General features: G+C 37.9%; 1 pseudogene; it reads right to left on the reverse strand.

The window, feature by feature from the left end:
- Positions 1-6425: 6425 nt before the first annotated feature.
- LOC138991832 (histone-lysine N-methyltransferase SETMAR-like) lies at positions 6426-7322 on the reverse strand (annotated as a pseudogene).
- Positions 7323-10267: the final 2945 nt, after the last annotated feature.

Consider the following 10267-nt stretch of genomic DNA (forward strand, 5'->3'; position numbering starts at 1 on the left):
CCATTACAAGCAACACATTTTTGCCAACAAGAAATAAATGTTTGTTTATTCCTGTAGCACAGAAGTCCATGCTTCGGGATTCAACGGGAAAGCATCTTCTGCCTCCTGATGGTTGTGGAAGTGTTTTCCCTGCAAAAAATTGTTGAGATGCTTGATGTAGTGGTAGTCAGTTGGCGAGAGACCAGGTAAATATGGCAGATGAGGCAAAACTTCATAGCCCAATTCATTCAATTTTTTTTTAGTTAATTTATTTTTTATTGAAGGATAATCACTTTACAGAATTTCGTAGTTTTCTGCCGGACCTCAACATGAATCAGCCATAGGTATACATATATTCCCTCCCTTTTGAATCTCCTCCCATCTCCCTGCCCATCCCACCCCTCTAGGGTGGTACAGAGCCCCTGTTTGAGTTTCCTGAGCCATACAGCAAATTCCCATTGGCGATCTATTTTACATATGGTAATGTAAGTTTCCATGTCTTTTCATACATCTCACCCTCTCCTCCCCTCTCCCCATGGCCATAAGTCTATTCTCTATGTCTGTTTCTCCACTATTGCCCTGTAAATAAATTCTTCAGTACCATTTTTCTAGATTCCGTAAATATGAGTTAGAATACGATATTTCTCTTTCTCTTTCTGATTTACTTCACTCTGTATAATAGGTTCTAGGTTCATCCAACTCATCAGAACTGACTCAAATGCATTCCTTTTTATGGCTGAGTAATATTCCATTGTGTATATGTACCACAACTTCTTTATCCATTCATCTGTTGATGGACATCTAGGTTGCTTCCATGTTCTAGCTATTGTAAATAGTGCTGTAATGAACAATGGGGTTCATGCGTTTTTCAATCTTGGTATCCTTGGGGTATATGCCTAGGAGTGGGATTGCTAGGTTATATGGTGATTGTATTCCTAGTTTTTTTAAGGAATCTCCATACCATCTTCCATAGTGGCTGTATCAATTTACATTCCCACCAACAGTGAAAGAGTGTTCCCTTTTCTCTACACCTTCTCCAGAATTTATGTTTGTAGACATTTTGATGATGGCCATTCTACCCATGTGAGGTGATATCTCATTGTGGTTTTGATTTGCATTCTCTAATAATGAGCAATGTTGAGCATCTTTCCATGTGTTTGTTAGCCATCTGTATGTCTTTGGAGAAATGTCTGTTTAGGTCTTTTTCCCACTTTTGGATTGGGTTGTTTGTTTTTCTGGCGTTGAGTTGTATGAGCTGCTTGTATATTTTGGAAATTAATCCTTTGTCAGTTGTTTCATTTGCTATTATTTTCTTCCAATCTGAGGGTTGTCATTTCACCTTGCTTAGAGTTTTCTTTGCTGTGCAAAAGCTTTTAAGTTTAATCAGGTCCCACTTGTTTACTTTTCTTTTTATTTGCATTATTCTAGGAGGTGGGTCATAGAGGATCTTGCCTTGATTTATGTCATCGAGTGTTCTGCCTATATTTTCCTCTAGGAGTCTTATAGTTTCTGGTCTTACATTTAGATCTTTAATCCATTTTGAGTTTATCTTTGTGTATGGTGTTAGGAAGTGTTCTAATTTTATTCTTTTACATGTAGCTGTCCAGTTTTCCCAGCACCATTTATGAAAAGGCTGTCTTTGCCCCATTGTATATTCTTGCCTCCTTCATCAAAAATAAGGTACCCATACATGCATGAGTTTATTCCTGGGCTTTCTATCTTGTTCTATTGGTCTATGTTTCTGATTTTGTGCCAGTACCATACTGTCTTGATGACTGTAGCTTTGTAGTATAATCTGAAGTCAGGAAGATTGATTCCTCCAGCTCCATTCTTCTTTCCCAAGACTGCTTTGGCTATTTGGGGTCTTTTGTGTTTCCATATGGATCGTGAAAATTTTTGTTCTAGTTCTGTGAAAAATGCAATTGGTAATTTGACAGGGATAGCATTGAATCTGTAGATTGCATTTGGTAGTATAGTTATTTTCACAATATTGATTCTTCCTACTCAGGAATATGGAATATCTCTCCATCTGTTTATGTCATCTTTGATTTCTTCCATTAGTGTCTTATAATTTTCTATGTACAGTTCTTTTGTCTCCTGAGGTAATAAGTTTATTCCTAGATATTTAATTCTTTTTGTTGCAATGATTAATGGGATTGATTCCTTAATTTCTCTGATTTTTCATTGTCAGTATATAGAAATGCAAGTGATTTCTGTGTATTGATTTTGTATCCTGCAACTTTGCTAAATTCACTGATTAGCTCTAATAATTTTCTGATACTATCTTTAGGGCTTTCTATGTATAATATCATGTCATCTGCAAACAGTGAGAGCTTTACTTCTTTCCTGATCTGGAGTCCTTTTGTTTCTTTTTCTTCTCTGATTGCTGTAGCTAGGACTTCCAGAACTATAGAGGTGGAAGTGGTTGAATAATAGTGGTGAACATGGACATCCTTGTCTTGTTCCTGATCTTAGGGGGAATGCTTTCAGTTTTTCACCACTGAGAATAATGTTTGCTGTAGGTTTATCATATATGGCCTTTACTATGTTGAAGTAGGTTCCTTCTATGCCCTTTTTTTCTGAAGAGTTTTAATCATAAATGGGTGCTGGGAGTTTTGTCAAAGGCTTTTTCTGCATCTATTATCATATGATTTTTGTCTTTCAATTTGTTAACATGATGTATCACATTGATTGATTTATATATATTGAAGAATCCTTGCATCCCTGGAATAAACCCAACTTGATCGTGGTGTATGAGCTCTTTGATGTGTTGCTGAATTCTGTTTGCTAAAATTTCATTGAGGATTTTTACATCTATGTTCATCAGTGATATTGGCCTGTAGTTTTCTTTTTTTGTGTTGTCTTTGTCTGGTTTTGGTATCAGGGTGATGATGGCCTCATAGAATGAATTTGGAAGTGTCCTTCCTCTGCAGTTTTTTGAAAGAGTTTTAGAAGGATAGACATTAGATCTTCTCTAAATGTTTGGTAGAATTCTCCTGTGAAGTTATCTGGTCCTGGGCTTTTGGTTTTTGGGAGATTTTTTATCACAGCTTCAATTTCAGTACTTGTAATTGTGTTGCCCATAATTTCTATTTCTTCCTGGTTCAGTCTTGGAAGATTGAACTTTTCTAAGAATCTGTTCATTTCTTCCAGGTTATCTATTTCATTGCCATATAGTTGTTCATAATAGTCTCCTATAATCCTTTGTATTTCTGCATTGTCTAATGTAACCTCTTCTTCTTCATTTATTTTGTTGATTTGATTCTTCTCTTTTTTTTTTCTTGATGAGTCTGGCTAAAAGTTTGTCAATTTTATCTTCTCAAAGAACCATCTTTTAGTTTTATTAATCTTTACTATTGTGTCTTTCATTTCTTTTTCATCTATTTCTGCTTGGATCTTTATGATTTCTTTCCCTCTACTAATTTTGGGGCTTTTTTGTTCTTTTTCCAGTTGTTTGAGGTGTGAAGTTAGGTTGTCTATTCAATGTTTTTCTTGTTTTTTGAAATAGAGTTGTATTGCTGTAAACTTCCCTCTTAGAACTGCTTTTGCTGCATCCCACAGGTTTTGAGTTGTGTTTTCATTGTCATTTGTTTCTAGAATTTTTTTTATTTCCCTTTTGCTTTCTTCAGTAACCTGTTGGTTATTTAGAAATGTGTTGTTTAATCTCCAGGTATTTGTGTTTCTTACAGTTTTTTTCTTGTAATTGATAGCTAGTCTCATAGCATTGTGGTTGGAGAAGATGCCTGATACAATTTCAATTTTCTTAAATTTACTGAGGTTTGATTTGTGACCCAAGATGTGGTCTATCATGGAGAATGTTCCATGTGCACTTGAGAAGAATGTGTACTCTTCTGCATTTGGGTGGAATGTCCTGAAGATATCAAGGAGATCTAGCTCATCTAATGTATCATTTAAGTTGTGTTTCCTTATTAATTTTCTGTTTTGATGATCTGTCCATTGGTGTGCGTAAGGTGTTAAAGTCTTCTACTCTTACTGTGTTACTGTCAATTTCTCCTTTTATGTCTGTTAGTGTTTGTCTTATATTTTGAGGTGCTCCTATGGTGGGTGCACATAGATATTTACAATTGTTATGGCTTCCTCTCGGATTGATCCCTTGATCATTATGTAGTGTCCTTCCTTATCTCTTGTAATCTTCTTTAAGGTGTATTTTGTCTGATATGAAGATTGCTCCTCCAGCTTTCTTTTGCTTTCCATTTGCATGGAATATATTTTCCATCCTCTCACTTTCAGTCTGTATGTGTCTTCAGGTCTGAAGCGGGTTTCTTGTAGACAGCACATATAAATGGGTCTTGTTTCTGTATCCATTCAGCCAGCCTGTGTCTTTTGGTTAGCACATTTAATCCATTTACATTTAAAGTAATTATTGATATATATGTTCCTGTTGCCATTTTCTTAATCGTATGGGGTACTTTTGTAGATGTTTTTTTCTTCTCTTGTATTTCCTGACTATATAAGTCCCTTTAACATTTGTTGTAAGCTGGTTTGGTTTGAATTCTCTTAACTTTTGTTTGTCTGAAAAGCTTTTTATTTCTCCATCAATTTTGAATGAGATCCTTGCCAGGTACGGTAATCTTGGGTGTAAATTTTTGCCTTTAAGTATTTTAAATATATTCTGCCATTCCCTTCTGGCCTGCATTCCCTCTTTCTGCTAAGAGATTAGCTATTAAGCGTATAGAATTTTCCTTGTCTGTTACTTTTTGCTTCTCTCTTGCTGCTTTTAATATTCTTTCTTTGTGTTTGGTCTTTGTTTGACAGTAAGTGTCTTGGTGTGCTTCTCCATGGGTTTATCCTGTATGGGACTCTTTGTGCCTCTTGGATTTGATCGACTATTTTCTTTTCCATGTTGGGGAAATTTTCAACTATAATCTCTTCAAAATTTTCTCATACCCTTTCTTTTTCTCTTCTTCCTCTGGGACTCCTATAATTCTAATGTTGGTGCATTTGATATTGTCCCAGAGGTCTCTGAGGCTATCCTTAGTTTTTTTCATTCTTTTTACTTTATTCTGCCCTGCAGAAGTTATTTCCACCATTTAATCTTCCAGCTCAATGATTCATTCTTCTGCTTCAGATATTCTGCTATTGATTCCTTCTAGAGTATTTTTAATTTCAGTAATTGTGTTGCTTGTCCCTGTATGTTTATTCTTTAATTCTTCCAGGTCTTTGTTCGTTGATTCTTACATTTTCTCCATTTTGTTTTCAAGATTTTTGATCATCTTTACTATTTAGTATTATTATTCTGAATTCTTTTTCAGGTAGTTTGCCTATTTCCTCTTCATTTATTTGGACTTCTGTGTTTATAGTTCGTTCCTTTATTTGTGTAGTATTTCTCTGCCTTTTCTTTCTTTTTTTTTAAACTTACTGTGTTGGAGGTCTCCTTTTCCCAGGCTTCAAGGAAAGTTGGATTCTTTCCTTGAGGAAATTCTATCTTCCTGTCTTTCTTTCTTCCTTTTGGTTTCTGCCCTCCTAAGGTTGGTTCAGTGGTTTGTGGAAGGCTGGCAGGCCACAGTCTACAGGGTCGCAAAGAGTTGGACATGCCCAAAGCGACCCTGTGTACATAGACACAAGACTTTTTTTGCCTTTGGCAGCTCTGCCCCAGTGAGAGTTGAGCATGCAGGTGGTGTGCCTGCTCGGCTTGCAGGAACCCTGGTGGCACAAAGTGTGCAGGCATGTGGACTGCCTCCAGCATAGGAGTTATGGCCATCAGAGTCTTTTTTCAAGCCTCTTGTAGCTGGCGATCAGAAGGCCTCTTTGCCAGTCTTTTTCCATAGCTCTACCCATTCAGGCACTCAGAAAGCTCCCTTACCTGGGGCCCTTCTCTGTTGTTCAGCACGTCAGGCACATAGAGGGGTCCCCCTGGCTGGGGTCCTACTCTGTAGTTCAGTGCATCAGGCGTTTGATGGGCCAGCCTCTCTATTGTTCAGCTACCGATGCTGGAATGTGGGGAGAGAGAGGCTATGGTGGTGGATCCACCCCCTACACATGACTCAGCAGTATCACCTTGCTTCCATGGCTGCCGGCTTTCCTCCGCCGGCATTTCCCACCATAATCTCCTCCGTCACATCCCCTCAATCCCTCTCTCCAGTCAACAACAGCCCTCGGCCTGGGATTGTACCACAATCCGTAAATTCCAGCTCCCAGCCACTACACCTTCCAGGGGACTAGCGTTCCTGTCTGGGGTATATATGGCTGGGGCAAGGACTATCTGATTCTCATTCCATTTAGGTGGCCACAGATCAACTGTTTCACTCTCAGCCTTAAATGTTTCTCTTCTGACTCAGACAATTGCCCTGATGTGGGGATTGGACCCCTGCTTTAGTTCCCCCACCTGCTGAGGGCAGGTCCAGTCCTACTAACACTTCTGTTTTTCCCCCTAGTTCCTTCATCCTACTGAGTTTTGCGTGGTTCTATATATTCTTTTCCACTGGTCAGGTACTCCTGTCCACTCTCAGCTGGTGGTCTGCATGCACTTCTATGTATGAAGGTGTACTCCTGACGTATCCGTGGAGAGAGATGTACTCCATGTCCACCTACTCCTCTGTCCTCTTGTTCTCGGTCTTGTTCAGTTTTTGAAGTGTTGGTCGTGTGATGTGCAGTGGGCCATTGTTGTGGAGAAGAATTGGGTCCTTTCTGTTGACCAATGTCAGCTGCGGGTGTTGCAGTTTTTGGTGCATCTCATCGACCTGCTTCTCAGATGTAATGGTTTTGCTGGGATTCAAACAGTTGTAGTGGATCAGACTGGCAGCAGACCACCAATCAGTGACCATGAGCATTTTTTGGTGCAAGTTTGGCTTTGGAGCTCCTTCTTGGTCCAACCACTGAGCTGATCGTCACTGGATATCATATAAAATCCACTTTTTGTGGCATGCCACAATCCAATTGAGAAATGGTTCATTATTGTTGCACAGAATAAGAGAAAATGACAGTTCAAAATAATGATTTTTTTTATTTGTGGTTAGCGCATCAGGCACCCACCTATTGAGCTTTTTCACCTTTCCAATTTGCTTTAAATGCTGAATGACCATAGAATGGTCGGTGTTGAATTCTTCAGCAACTTCTTGTGTAGTTCTAAGGGGATCAGCTTCAATGATGGCTGTCAACTGGTGATTGTCAACTTCCAATGGCCAGCCACTATGCTCTTCATCTTCAAGGCTCTCGTCTCCTTTGCAAAATTTCTTGAACCACCACTGCACTGTATGTTCCTTAGCAGTTCCTGGGCCAAATGCGTTGTTGATGTTGCAGGTTATCTCCACTGCTTTAAAACCCATTTTGAACTCGGGTAAGAAAATTGCTCAAATTTGCTTTTTGTCTAACATCATTTCCATAATTGAAAATAAACATAAAATAAACAGCAAGTAGTGTCATTAGCAAAAAAAAAAAAGCAAGAGATGTGCATTAAAATAATGTGTACATAACCACATTTAAGAATGTATTCCAATATCAAACAGCAAAATTTCAACAATAAAAAAAACGCAATTACTTTTGCACCAACCTAATAGTTGAAAGGTGATTCATTTTGATGTATGGCAGAAACCAACACAAAGTTGTAAAGCAATTATCCTTCAATTAAAAATGAATTAAAAAAAGAAAACAAAACAAATAACCAAGAACTTATTCTTGGTTTGATTATCCTATTCTACCAGATAATCAAAATAATTACCATTATTTGCTTTTAAGGCATAAGAAAGGTCACAAATAGAACTAAGATTTACTCTCATGAAATTAACAGCGAAAAGGCAACCTTAGGAACGGGAGAAAATATTTGCAATCATTTTTTAAATAGAGGCTTAATATTTACACTATATAAAGAACAACTCAACAGCAACAAAAATCCATAGTAAAAAATAGACAAGGATTTCAACAGACATTTTCCTAAGTGGCCAATAAGCTCATGAAAAAGTGCTCACTAATCATCAGGGGAATGCAAATCAAAACCACAGTGAGATACCACCTCATACCAATTTAGGATGGCCACTGACCAAAAAAGAAAAAAAAGCAGAAAATAGTGTTGGCAAGCATGTGGAGAAATTGGAACTCTTGCGCACTGTTGGTGGGAATGTAATATGATGCAGTTGCTATGGAAAACAGTATGGTGGTTCCTCAAAATTTTTTAAATAGAATTATCATACGACCTAGCAATGTCACTTCTGGGTAAATGCCCAGAATAGAAAGCAGGGTCTCCAAGAAACACTATATATACACACACACACACGTCTATAGCAGCACTATCACAACAGCCAAGAGATGAAAGCAACCTACATGTTCATTGACAGATAATTGGATAAACACAGTGTGGTATATCCACACAAGGGAAAATTATTCAGCCTCAAAAAGGAAAGAAATTCTGACATATGCCACAATATGGAGGAACCTCAAGGACATTATGCTCAGTGAAAAAAACACACACAAAAACACTGTATAATTCCACTTCGATGAAGTATCTAGCTAGATCAGTCAAATTCAGAGGTAGAATGGTGGTTGTCTGAGGCTGAGGGAGGGAGGAATGGGAGTTGTTAATGGGTTTCATGAGTAGAGTCAGCTTTATGGGGTGAAGAGTTCTGGAGATCACATAACATGAATGTACTAAACACTACTGTTTTTTAGTCACTAAATTGCATCTGACTCTTGTGTGACCCGTGGACTGCAGTCCAACATGCTCCTCTGTCCATGGGATTTCCCAGGCAAGAATACTGGAAGGGGCTGCCTTCCTTCTCCAGGGGATCTTCCACACCCGGGAATCGAAACTGTATCACCTGCATTGGCAGGCAGATCCTTCACCACTGAGCCACCGGGGAAGCACTACAGCATTGCTGACTATATTGACTTAACTGTTAAGATAGTAAACTACGTATGTATTTTACCACAATTTATTTTTTTAAAATGAGTGTGCTTTCATTTGGATGCAAAGCTAGAATTTAAATCTTGGCACCAAAACCAGATTACATACCTTCTTAAAATAAATGAGGAAAAGACTCACCCATTTTAGATCAAAGTAATAACAGAAGTACTATTTAGTGAATGCCTTCTAAGTATCACACACTTTACAAACATTACCTTCAATTCTCACAAAGTAGATAATACATTTATTTTTTAAACAAGGAAACTGAAGTTCAGTAAGGTTGTGAAATTTCCTTAGGCTCTCAGTGGCAAAGTCAGAATTTAAACATAACTGCATATGGTCCCAAAGCTCACATTCATTCCCATCTACCACAGGGCTGTGGGACATTATACCTGTTTTGGGATCATTTGATTATGGCCTTCAACCACAACAGCTTGCTAAGTGTTTAGAATTAAAAGGGGCTGGGGAAAAAATCACTCCTTTAGCTACTTCTGTTCTATGTAGCAGGTATTATACCTTATTTATAGCAAATAGAAAGCAACAACCATTATTACTGATACCATCCTAAATAGCTTTAAACAATTGAGATGCAATCACTTTATTGCATTCTTCATGGAAATATTTACTTAGATCATGTGTTCTTAATTTTAGTTAAAATCACATCTGGCATAATGCCTTAGAACTGCTAGCAACTTATCTTCCCAGTCCTTTTCCGTAGTTGTAAAATAAGTAGTATTTAGTAAGGTTATATTTTTCAGTATGTAGATAGCAAAGAAAATATATCTTGGTCTCTCTTTTTTAAAGTATAATTGACTTACAATATATATGTTTCAGGTGTACAATATAGTGACGATATGTCTATACATTATGAAATGACACCAGTCTAGTTACCATTCGTCATCATACAGTGATTACATTATTGACCGTACTCCTTATGCTGTACGTTACATCCCCATGACTTATTTATAACACATAGTTTGTACCTTTCAATCTCCCTCATCTATTTCACTCATTCTCTCGACCCTCCTCCCCTCTGGCAACCACCGATTTGTTCTCTTTATCCAAGTCTGTTTCTGTTTGTTTTTAGATTCCACATGTGAGATCATATGGTATTTTTCTTTCTCTGACTTACTTAGTTTAACACTCTCTAGGCCCATCCATGTTGTCACACCCTGGTTTGTTTCTTAATTTTTTAATATGATGTTAATATATAATTATGTGAGACCTCTACAAGTATTTCTATATTTTAATACTTACTAAATACTTTTACCAGGAGCTGCACTAAATGCTCCCGCCAGGCTCCTCTGTCCGTGGGATTCTCCAGGCAAGAATACTGGAGTGGATTACCATTTCCTTCTCCAGGGGATCTTCCTGACCCAGGGATCGAACCTGCATTGCAGGCAGATTCTTTACCATCTGGGCTATAGGGAT

The sequence above is a fragment of the Bos mutus genome, chromosome 18, assembly GCF_027580195.1.
Source record: "Bos mutus isolate GX-2022 chromosome 18, NWIPB_WYAK_1.1, whole genome shotgun sequence".
Lineage (NCBI taxonomy): Eukaryota > Metazoa > Chordata > Mammalia > Artiodactyla > Bovidae > Bos > Bos mutus.